General features: G+C 35.7%; 1 long non-coding RNA gene across 1 annotated transcript; it reads right to left on the bottom strand.

Moving 5' to 3' along the window:
* Positions 1-8,315: 8,315 nt before the first annotated feature.
* LOC127844781 (uncharacterized) lies at positions 8,316-9,819 on the bottom strand. Its single transcript, XR_008032895.1, has 3 exons — positions 9,625-9,819; positions 9,361-9,492; positions 8,316-8,897 (listed from the first exon to the last, which is right to left on the bottom strand). It is a non-coding gene; the product is annotated as an uncharacterized LOC127844781 (long non-coding RNA).
* Positions 9,820-11,399: the final 1,580 nt, after the last annotated feature.

Below are 11,399 nucleotides of genomic sequence, written 5' to 3'. Positions count from 1 at the left end.
ATTAACATTTATGTCAATTGTCTGTAAAATGACCTCTATATTATCGTAACTCATACTCAAAAAGCATGTTCATGCATTTTTTTTTAAATATAAGTTTGTTTAAAGGGTCCGTCCAAACATATTTTGTCATGTCATAAATGTATTGAAGCTTGTCAGTAAATGCGTTGTATTGATAAATTTAAATATTGGAACTTAAAATCTCTAGTAAAAAAACAAGAATACAATTTAAAAAAAGGAAAAAAAGTAATCCTCAACAGGGCTCGAACCACTGACCCCTGGAGTCCGTGAGTAAAAAGTCTCCCGCCTAGACCACTCGACCAGCAACGCTCATGATGAAAGCGGACGTATGTTTTACCTATATAAGCAATCCTCGTAGTTTCCCAAAATATCGTTTCGCGTCGCACGACGCAAAAATCTGTTGGACGGCCATTTTAAAATAATCGGTAGTGCGTTTTACGACATCGGATTTTGGTCGGGAATCCAACACGTGTACAGTCTAATATCGACCGGGTACGATTAAGTATTTACCGTACCCGGGGTGCATGTAAGTATACTTAAGATACCCGGGGCACATGTAAATAGTACCCGAGCCGACAATGACCAATCAAGCATAATTGACACTCGATTGGCCAATTTAGACTGTATCCGTGTATTATTCCCGCCCAAAATTCGATGTTGTAAAACGCGCTACGGATTCGAAACAAAATTCTCTTTAAAAAAAACTCCTTAACATGCTTTTAAGGAAGAAGTTTCGATAATTTAGAGGCTATTTTACAGAAAATTTACATAAATATGACTATAATTAATTAAAAAAATATAGCAGACAACGATCAATTAAGGCTCGATTGGTCATTGTCGGCTCGGGTACTACTTACATGTACCCCGGGTACTCTTAAGTATACTTACAATTACCCCGGGTACGGTAAATATACTAAAACGTACCCGGTAAATATGACGTTAAATCGGTCGTTGTCGGTTATTTTTTTATATTAAATTATATTCACATTTATGTCAATTTTCTGTAAAGTTCTGTAAAATTATCGAAACTTATACTTAAAAAGCATGTTGATGCAGTTTTTATTTAAAGAGAAGTTTGTTTAAGATAATCGGTAGCGCGTTTTACGACATCGGATTTTTTGCGGGAATACAGCTCGGGTACAGTCTAAAATCAACCCAATCTCTTGCACGACGGTTACATTACATTCACCTCTGTGTTGGGCTCAGAACGAACTATTGTAATGAAAGCGTCTCATTCATGTCATGATCATACCAAGCGTTCATCATTGAGGTTACAGTTTACTAAACACTAATGCATTCACTGCATTAAAGAAAACCATCTCATACCCATTGTGTCACATCGGTCTTACTGACCTGTGTGAATGCGCGCTAAGCATTGTGGGAAACGGACTTTTTTCCATCATGGCGTTGGTAAACATTATAAACACGGAAGTGAAAAATGGTAATTAATTATTATCAAAAACAGGCCCCATCAAACCGGGCCAGCTGTAATATATACATGGATGCAGTTTGTGCTTCAAAAGGAGCCACTTTTCATGTCAGTCTATTGTTTGTAAGAATCACTAAACACGTAACTTAGACTAACTAAACACGTTGCAAGACTGAATCTTCGAAATAGTAAATAAATCAAAATCATAAATAAATATTTATAATTAAATACCTGCTGAAATTTGAGAACGTAAACGATTTAAAATAATCGCTGTGAACATTACAAGGAATCTTACATGTAGGCCTCATGTGTGAGAGGATTAATCAGGGATAAAATAAATGGAGTTCAAAGGATCCAACATTTTGAGGAGGACGTCATGGTATCTTGGACATTTGGCACTTTCATATATTTATTTAGTAGATACTGAAAATGCTGAATGTGCTAATTGCAACATCAAAGACAAGCAGGTGAGATTTTTACAGCTTTATTTTTCTTGACATAATGTTGTATGTTTTCCATTTAATTTATATGGCGCTCTAGTCTTATTTATAAGACGCGCAAAGAATTTATAGATACTTTTTATATGGGCTAAATTCTTTGCTCCAAATATTACCCATATAAAAAGTAGCTTATTATTTAAGAGCGTCAAAAATTTGGACTAATGGCGCTCAATTTTAGATCGGCTGTTTTCGGGGGAAACCCTAGGTATTGTCATAGCTCGTCGTCAGATGTCCGCGTCGTGCTAAAATCTTTACATCGGCTCTAATATCAAAGTGCTTCCACCTATCACATTGAAACCTCACATGTATATGCATTGTGATGTTTTCTACACGCCACACCCATTTTGGGGTCACTCGGTCAAAGGGCAAGGTCACTAACCTCTAAAAAATTCTTTTAATAAATCATTTATTCAAAACTGCACCGCAGCCTAGCTTGGCACCCATAATGTGGTGCTCTTGTTTATATATAATTTTAAAAATGTATTAATAACCAGAATAGTTTATGCATGTATAAATAAAAAGATACAGCCATGGACAGTGTGTTTTAATTTTTAATAAATATGCTTTGATTGCGTATATGCAAAACAATGAAGTCCATATATTGTTAACTGATTTTAAAATGTTGAATGTCACACATTATGTACCAGTCCGTTTATGTACCGACACTTTATGTACCACTATCTGACACTTTATGTACCATATTTATAATATAAAGAGATAACTAATTTAATATAAATGTGTGTTATTGATGAAATGTATTTTGTGTGATAGTATTTATGAATTTAGACTTATATATTGGCCATAGATTTTATATTTTGTCAGATTGTCTAAGTGTCACTGAGTGTCTTAGTTTAATTAATTAGCCCAAGTACATGTAGTACTTAATAAATGACTTATTAGTCTTACCTGAAATTGAAGTAAATTATAAAAATTCATTTGTCTCTTATCTTATCCTGACTAAGTCTAAAATGTTTGTATTATATTGTATAATTGAAATGTGATACTTTGAAGAGAAGAGAGAATGACCTTAATGTTCAAACTGTAAAAAAATCAAATTATTTCCTTCTTTAGACTTCAATCATGTTTAGAGAATGACCTTAATTCATTAGGACTGCTATGAATGAATGGACAATAACACCTATATTTTATGTAGGTGGTACATAAAGTTTCAAAGTACCGGTAGTACATAAAAGGTCTGGTCCATGTACATAAGGTGTTACACCCTAAAATGTTCATGGTATCAGTGTTTCAGTAAATTGAGTAATGTAGTGTTTCTTATTATGTATTGCTTAGGTTGTTTTGTTTCAAATTTGCATTTATTTTACAGCATTTTCAGTCATTTTGTGAATTCCATGTTTTTTGTAATAAGGTGAATTATGTTGTACATGGCGTCAAATATTAATTCATGGTCGCTATGGTGTAGAGAATGATGTCCGCTGGGCGTGGGTTCAATCAATACTCTATGAGTTCTCATTATCGTCTCCATGGACAACAAGTTCTGGTGTACCAAGTAGTAGTAGTAGTAGTAGTAGTGGTGGTGGTTGTGGTGGTGGTGGTGGTAGTAGTAGTAGTAGTAGTAGTAGAAGTAAGATCAGTAGTAGCAGTCGTAGTTGTTGTTCTTGTTGTAGTAGTAGATAATTAATTAATTAGTAGTAGTAGTAGTAAGAGTTGTAATGGTTGTGTTTGTATTTGTATTGAATTCTGATAATACAACACAATTATGCTGCTGCTAACGATGATGATGATGAATATGATAATGCTGCTGCTGATTGTGATGATGATTATATGATGGGACTTTGGTATTATAAAATTTGTGAGGTTCAAACACAAAACGTGTTGGGTAATAAAACTTCTCATTTTATGACAAAAGAGCTAGATTTAGAGTAAAAAATAAGTATAAAATTCCCTAATAGGAAAGCTACCATTAAAGGACCATGACTTGTGGGCTTCATCAAAAGCAATGTATGAAACAGTTATATCTCTTTCAAATGCACTCAATATTGCTGTTCCAATTGATATGCTCAGAAATGCTTCTGGATGGGCATACACCAATGAGTACTTTCCTTCAGTTATTTCTTCTAAAGACACATTAACAACACTGTCGCCCTTAGCAGGAATTCCGGACGCTCCCCCTAAGATGTTCCCTCCCCAGACATTTCCCCCATTTTAGTTTTAGTGCTTACATTACCCCACCCCCCACCCCACAATAAATTTATAATGGTTTGGTTGAAGTATAATCTTGATTTATTATCAAAATGATTTTTTTGCTTATGTAATCTTATGTAATTAACTTTTTATATGAAGCAGCTTGTTTGTTGTTTTCTTTGGATTAATCATTCATTATTTTTGTTAAACTGTTTAAGGAGTGCATGTAAATCATTAGTAAGACGTGCATGTTGGTGTACTAGAGGAATACTAGAGGAATACATGGGATATTCTCAAAATCTTACACATGTTGTTTTTAATATAATTAAATAGGATCAATTGATGAATTAATTCAGTTTGAGTCAACTTGGGCTGGGTTGTGGAACTATAGTTATTTGTTGTTTTTAATCCAATTAAATAGGGTACTATGTAACTGTCAAAGAAAATATGCATTCATACGCATATAAGCCAAGTTTTGGATGTCACTGATATTTTCAATTTTACTAGTACCTAATTAAGACTAATTAAAACAGAATTGGACTTTCCTTGCAAAGTATTTATTATTAATAATAAAATAAGCTAATGTAATCAAAACATATTGATATTTTAAAAATTTAACTCAATGATATTAATAATATTTAAATTAGCCCCAAAAAACTAGGGCAGGTAGATAGGAAGAATTTTTTTTTGGAAAACCAACAGTGTTGTCAGTGTAAAATATTTGTAAAGCTTCTTCAATTTCAGTTTTACATTTTATGACATGCAACATATTCTATGCTACTTTATTTTACTATGGTAAGTCATTAAAGTGTTATTTATTTTTCAACTATATAATGTGCTAATCTCATATAATGAATTACTACCCCATTTAAAGATAACACCTAATCTAAATTCATTAATACAATAGTTATAATTGTTTTATTGTAACATACTATTCCACTAAAAATGACCATCATAGAACATCAATGCTGTGCTTTTACTAAAATTTTCATTGATCTCAATTATTTAAAGAAAAAAATCTATCAGGCACTTATAAAAAAATATATAATTAGGATGTCAAAATTTAACAAACTGAACAAGTCAATTTGAACTTCTCTTGCAATGCAAATGGAGCCACTTGAAATACCAAATTGTTCCCATACTAGTCGTCAATATAGCTATGACATTGTGTTTATTCAAAACATGCATCAGACACACCTTCTGAAACTTTTTAAGCGGTTTTGAAAACGCTATTTCATTGCAAACTTTCGTCAATAAAGGATACATGTTGCTATACAACCGAAAGTGAAAGTACTGTTTAAAAAAATGAATAAAGAGCGAAATTGTTGAAAACTTACGAAAATTTTAATTGATACTAACATAAGACCGTAAGACTGAACAAAATTATACTTAACTTTTAAATCATAACATGAAAGTTTACTTATAAAGCAAATTCTTCATTCATCAGCGGACTTCTTTGTGTCGTAGTCATAAATGCCTCCAAATGGAGGTGCGTGATGCGTCTAAGTATAGAGGTGACAATAACGTAGTGACGTCACCATTTATGTATAGAATGATCTCATACCATGATATCTTATATCAGTCTTAATTCATTATTATAAAATTGATATGTTTTTTTGTTGTTAAGAAACCAGCATACATACACACGTCGAAGCAATTCCTAACGTCACTCAATAAACATTATGTTCAATTATTTACATATGTAAAGTGCGTGGAATGATTCCATCTGCGTAAATGGGCAATAAAATAGTTCCAAAGAGTTGCATTAAAACTCGCAAGTATTTGCACGGTTTATCGTACATTTAAAAGTCATATTTCTTAATTTAATGCATGCGATCTTAAATATCCAATCAAATATACACTGAATGCGTTTGTTCGGTTTTAGCTATTTTATAGACAAAATGGCGTCCTGAGCCTTTCGCAGAGTTGTATGGCTGCACACCACACTTTTTAGCCACCAATGCGAATTGGCCCCGGTCAAATTTCTAAATAAAGAGAACATTGCTCAAGTAAGCACCATTTTGAGTGTCTAAATAATAATGAATGTCAGGTTTGAGTTGTGGTGATTTTTCTTGGATGTTTGTAAGTTACCAAAACATTGGTATTTTAACTATAGCTGCATACAGGAAGTAGAATTAATGCAATACGAAAACAGGTGTAATGCTGGCTCCGGTCAGTATTTCTGTTGGAAATTTGAAAGGGCGTACAGACATTGAACTTTTACAAAAAATCTAATCCTTTGACCCCCAATTTTCTCCATTGCTGTTTAGTACTTGGTAAGTTACCAATGTAAAAACATGGTTTCCAGGCACCTTGCTTCTGCAGGAAAGTGGCAGTTTGTTGTTGAAACTGGCTTAAAAAGGCTCGGAAACACACAGAATTCTCATGTTTTGATTTGAAATCATCAATACTAAAACATTTTGCCCCAACTCATTTGATTTGAATGTTACTGATTTTTCAGAAGGCACAGCCTCAACCATTCTGGAAATGTGCTTGGTTTATTTTCAGATTTGCGAGGTGACCAGTTTCCAGACATTGGTTCGCTCCTGCTTGTGTACGAGATTGGCCGAGACTAAAAAAACTGTAGTGTGACACCTATGAGCAAGGAACGACAACTCTGCGTGGAGATTGATATCAACCAGGTACGATTAAGTATATTTACCTCACCCGGGGTATATGTAAGTATACTTAAGAGTACCCGGGGTACATGTAAGTAATACCCGAGCCGACAATGACCAATCGAGCTCAATTAAGCGTAAGAATTCCCGGGCACGTATTATTTTATTTACCGTACCCGGGATACATTTAAGTAGTACCAGAGCCGACAATTACCAATCGAGCATAAGTGACACAAATCATAAAATGTATTATAATTGCAAAGACGGACCTTGATTAAATATTTCCGTCGTACTACGTAAATAAAAAATGTCTATAAATAAACTACATATGTACTAGGTAACTACAATTACAACTGTTGCTTCTGCTAGTACTGCTTGTATTACTCATATTAATATTTATTAGGAAAATTAAATAAAGAATGCTTCTACAACAACAATCAGTACAACTATAATACTACTATTACTGCGTTTAACGCTTTTGCTGCTATTACTACTTCTACTACATCTACAACTACTACTTATCAAATCACGAACAGGTGCAGTACCTAATACAGACTCAACTCGACGTTCCTGTCCGAAGTATCCAGTTCGATCCCCTCGATATCCGGTCGGCGCGACCCGGGGTCAACTCCCGCTTGGTCGTCGAATTCTGTACTACAGCGGATATGGCAAAAGTTATACAGTCGGGGCTTCAAGTGGGCACGGACCGGCTGGTGTTCTACCCGAATGATGACGTCACTACACGCGAAACCGCGGCCTATAGAAACTACATGGAGGTTGTTAACGCTCATGCAGTGATAGCGGCGTCTGCTGATAACGCCGTTCGCGGGAAACTTAAAAACGCAGTTTCCAGCGGTCGACGTCACGACCTTAAAGATACTATGAAGATATGAGCTAATTGGAATTGACTTTGAAACCATGTCATCATGCTAATTTGTGTCGTTTGGTATATGTACCGTAGCACGTAACAATAATGACTCGATTTTTTGAGTCAGGTTAAGATTCAAGAGGGATAATTTCATTACCGCCATTTTAATTCAACCATCCACATACATTAAGGCACATATACGCTTCCTTTTTTTAGTTTCAGTTTTTGTTTGTTTTAAATACTGTGAATATAATACATGTATTGATAATAATAACTTCTTACTTATTGATTCATTTCCAACTTAAAACACAAAATTATATCATGTATACATGAAACAGATTTAGAACAAATATAAATAACTTTCATTTCCAGATATTTTAGTTTAAGGCCCTTTCTTATCAAATAACGTCAGACAAATTTTGTGGTCGGACGTACCAACTGACAGACAGACACGATGATGGACAGAGGGCTAGCCTACAGCCACCAATATCAGAATACATTTCTGAACACAAAGTCGTGTGGTTTTGGATCCATACTAACAAAACAATTTATGTGATTTTGTAACATTATATACAATATACAAATATGACAGGACACACATATATGTAATATAAATACTATAAAACAGCATGTTAAGTATATCTGCAAAACGAGATTTCGGTACAAAATATATATTTATATCTTATTATGTACCATAATATCTTTTCCTTTGGTATCTAAACCATAAGCCATACATACCAATTTGTTAACACCCAATAAAAATAACAATATATATCACACCATCTACAAAATACTCTTCTCTCATTGGCTGTTTGACGACACATGATGAACCCATATATTCTATATGGTGTCAGTAGACTATATGGAGCAGTAGAAATATAATAATACTGGTTATATATAACCATAATTGTTATTTTGATGAGTTGGAAAGTAGTTGGCGTGATATAATTGTTACAAGATAAGTTACTGACCCGATACGGGATATACGGTTCTGTGGAAAACGTCGCCCCGAAATTGTTTCCACAGAACCGTATATCCCGTATCGGGTCCGTAACTAACCTTGTAACTACGCCCCGATATGGTTTTCCACAGACCCGTATATCCCGTATCGGGTCAGTGCCTAACCCTGTAACTACGCCCCGATATGGTTTTCCACAGAACTGTATATCCCGTATCAGGTCAGTAACCAACACTGTAACTACGCCCCGATATGGTTTTCCACAGAACCGTATATCCCGTATCGGGTGTGTTCCTAACCCTGTACCTACGCCCCGATATGGTTTCTCCCCAGAACCGTATATCCCGTATCAGGTGTGTACCTAACCCTGTAACTACGCCCCGATATGGTTTTTCCACAGAACCGTATATCCCGTATCAGGTGTGTACCTAACCCTGTAACTACACCCCGATATGGTTTTCCACAGAACCGTATATCCCGTATCAGGTGTGTACCTAACCCTGTAACTACGCCCCGATATGGTTTTCCACAGAACCGTATATCACGTATCAGGTGTGTACCTAACCCTGTAACTACGCCCCGATATGGGTTTCCACAGAACCGTATATCCCGTATCAGGTGTGTACCTAACCCTGTAACTACGCCCCGATATGGTTTTCCACAGAACCGTATATCCCATATCAGGTGTGTACCTTACCCTGTAACTACGCCCCGATATGGTTTTCCACAGAACCGTATATCCCGTATCAGGTGTGTACCTAACCCTGTAACTACGCCCCGATATGGTTTTCCACAAAACCGTATATCCCGTATCAGGTGTGTACCTAACCCTGTAACTACGCCCCGATATGGTTTTCCACAGAACCGTATATCCCGTATCAGGTGTGTACCTAACCCTGTAACTACGCCCCGATATGGTTTTCCACAGAACCGTATATCCCGTATCAGGTGTGTACCTAACCCTGTTTATACGCCCCGATATGGTTTTCCACAGAACCGTATATCCCGTATCAGGTGTGTACCTAACCCTGTTTATACGCCCCGATATGGTTTTCCACAGAACCGTATATCCCGTATCATGTATGTACCTAACCCCGTAACTATTAATATGAGACACACTCTGGGGAAACAGATCTTAATGCATGTGACATGTGGTTTCTCAGTCAGGATACTTTCCGCGTCAATTGTATCAAAATTAAGGCTAAACATGTTTCCCCTGGTTAGCCTGTACGGACTGCACTGGCTAATCTGACACTTCACTTTACGCTGTACGGACTGCACTGGCTAATCTGGCACTTCACTTTACACACATGCATTTAGTCCCTGTGCAGACTACACAGGCTAATCTGGGACCACACTTTAAACACATGCATTTAGTCCCTGTACAGACTACACAGGCTAATCTGGGACCACACTTTACACACATGCATTTAGTCCCTGTACAGACTACACAGGCTAATCTGGGACCACACTTAACGCACATCCATCAAGCCCAGTTTTTCCCAGAGCTAGGCTCAAATACTAGTAAACAATTCAAACTGATCCCTCAACATTGTTTCATTCATACATCGTACATTAAAACAATCACAAATAATTACTATCACACTGATAAGAAAAGAACACTAGCTGTGATTATTTGATAAAGTAAAACTCTTTGGTTGCTCACTTGTAAAGATTCCCAAATAAAAAGCAATAGATACAAAACACTTGTTGGAAATGGTGAGCTATGCAATTCATTATGAATATTAGTTACCCCATATATTTTACCGCAATGAAGAAAGTGAGCATTATACACATATTGATACAGGAAAGTTTATTTATTTACCTTATTTAAGAAAAGGTAAATTGCTGAATATGTGATTTATCAATTAAATTAAAATAGCACACCAAGCAATAATCTAAAGAAAAATATATGGATGAAAATAATACTTATACTTGTATCAAACAGGGCTAGAATAATTTGTATTTTGTAAAAACTACTGAATTGGGGAAAGGTTTAGCATTTGATAATATCTACTATTATCATTCCAAAAAATTATTGCCTAAAGGACAAACAATATACGTGGGTTTCAATTCCTCAAAATGCTCTATACAATATTTATTAATTGATCATTGCCCATGTGCATGTTATAATCTGCAATTAATACTTAGGTGACATGTTCCGTGTAAAATACAAAATGGAGCCTCGTTCTGGAAAAAAGGCCGTTATGCATGTTCGTTAATTGCCGTCCCAAATTAGACTGTGCAGTTCGCACAGGCTAATCATGGACGACACTTTGCGATAACACAAACTTGTATTTTATAAAAGACTGCCTTTAAACGCAAAATTGCATAAAAGCGTTAAGTGGCGTCTCTGATAAGTCTGTGTAGACTACACAGGCTAATTCGATACGAAACTTTAAGCATATGCATTAAGCCCAGTTTTCCCAGGTCGTAGGTCAATGTTTCAACAAGGTTCCTGTCTCAACTGACTGTGACCAGGTGTCGACTAGTTACATAGTGTTCCACCGATTGTCGTCTTGGATTTTCTCACAGACCATATAACTATGCCTTCTGTTAAGTCGCAGTTCAAATAATAGACATGTTCAGTAAGTATTTATTAACGTTAAAATATACTAAATCATTTTTGTGTTCAATGCTATACCCTCTAAAGAATGGAACGTCATTTATTTGAAGACACAATTCTCTGTATGGGCACTTGCCATGACTTTATTTTTTAATATTTCTGTGTGCATGTGGTAGGGAAAGCATTGTTGTATACTACAAATTCAGTGTTTTGCTTATAGGTTGGACTACATGAGATTTTGACAGATGGCGGGAAACCCTCATCAACTGGAGATCAGCCGGTAAAAAGGTGGCCTTA

This window comes from Dreissena polymorpha, chromosome 9 (assembly GCF_020536995.1).
Source record: "Dreissena polymorpha isolate Duluth1 chromosome 9, UMN_Dpol_1.0, whole genome shotgun sequence".
Taxonomy (NCBI): Eukaryota; Metazoa; Mollusca; class Bivalvia; order Myida; family Dreissenidae; genus Dreissena; species Dreissena polymorpha.
Note: the sequence above shows the minus strand (reverse complement) of the source record. Positions and strands in the feature narration are given on the sequence as shown.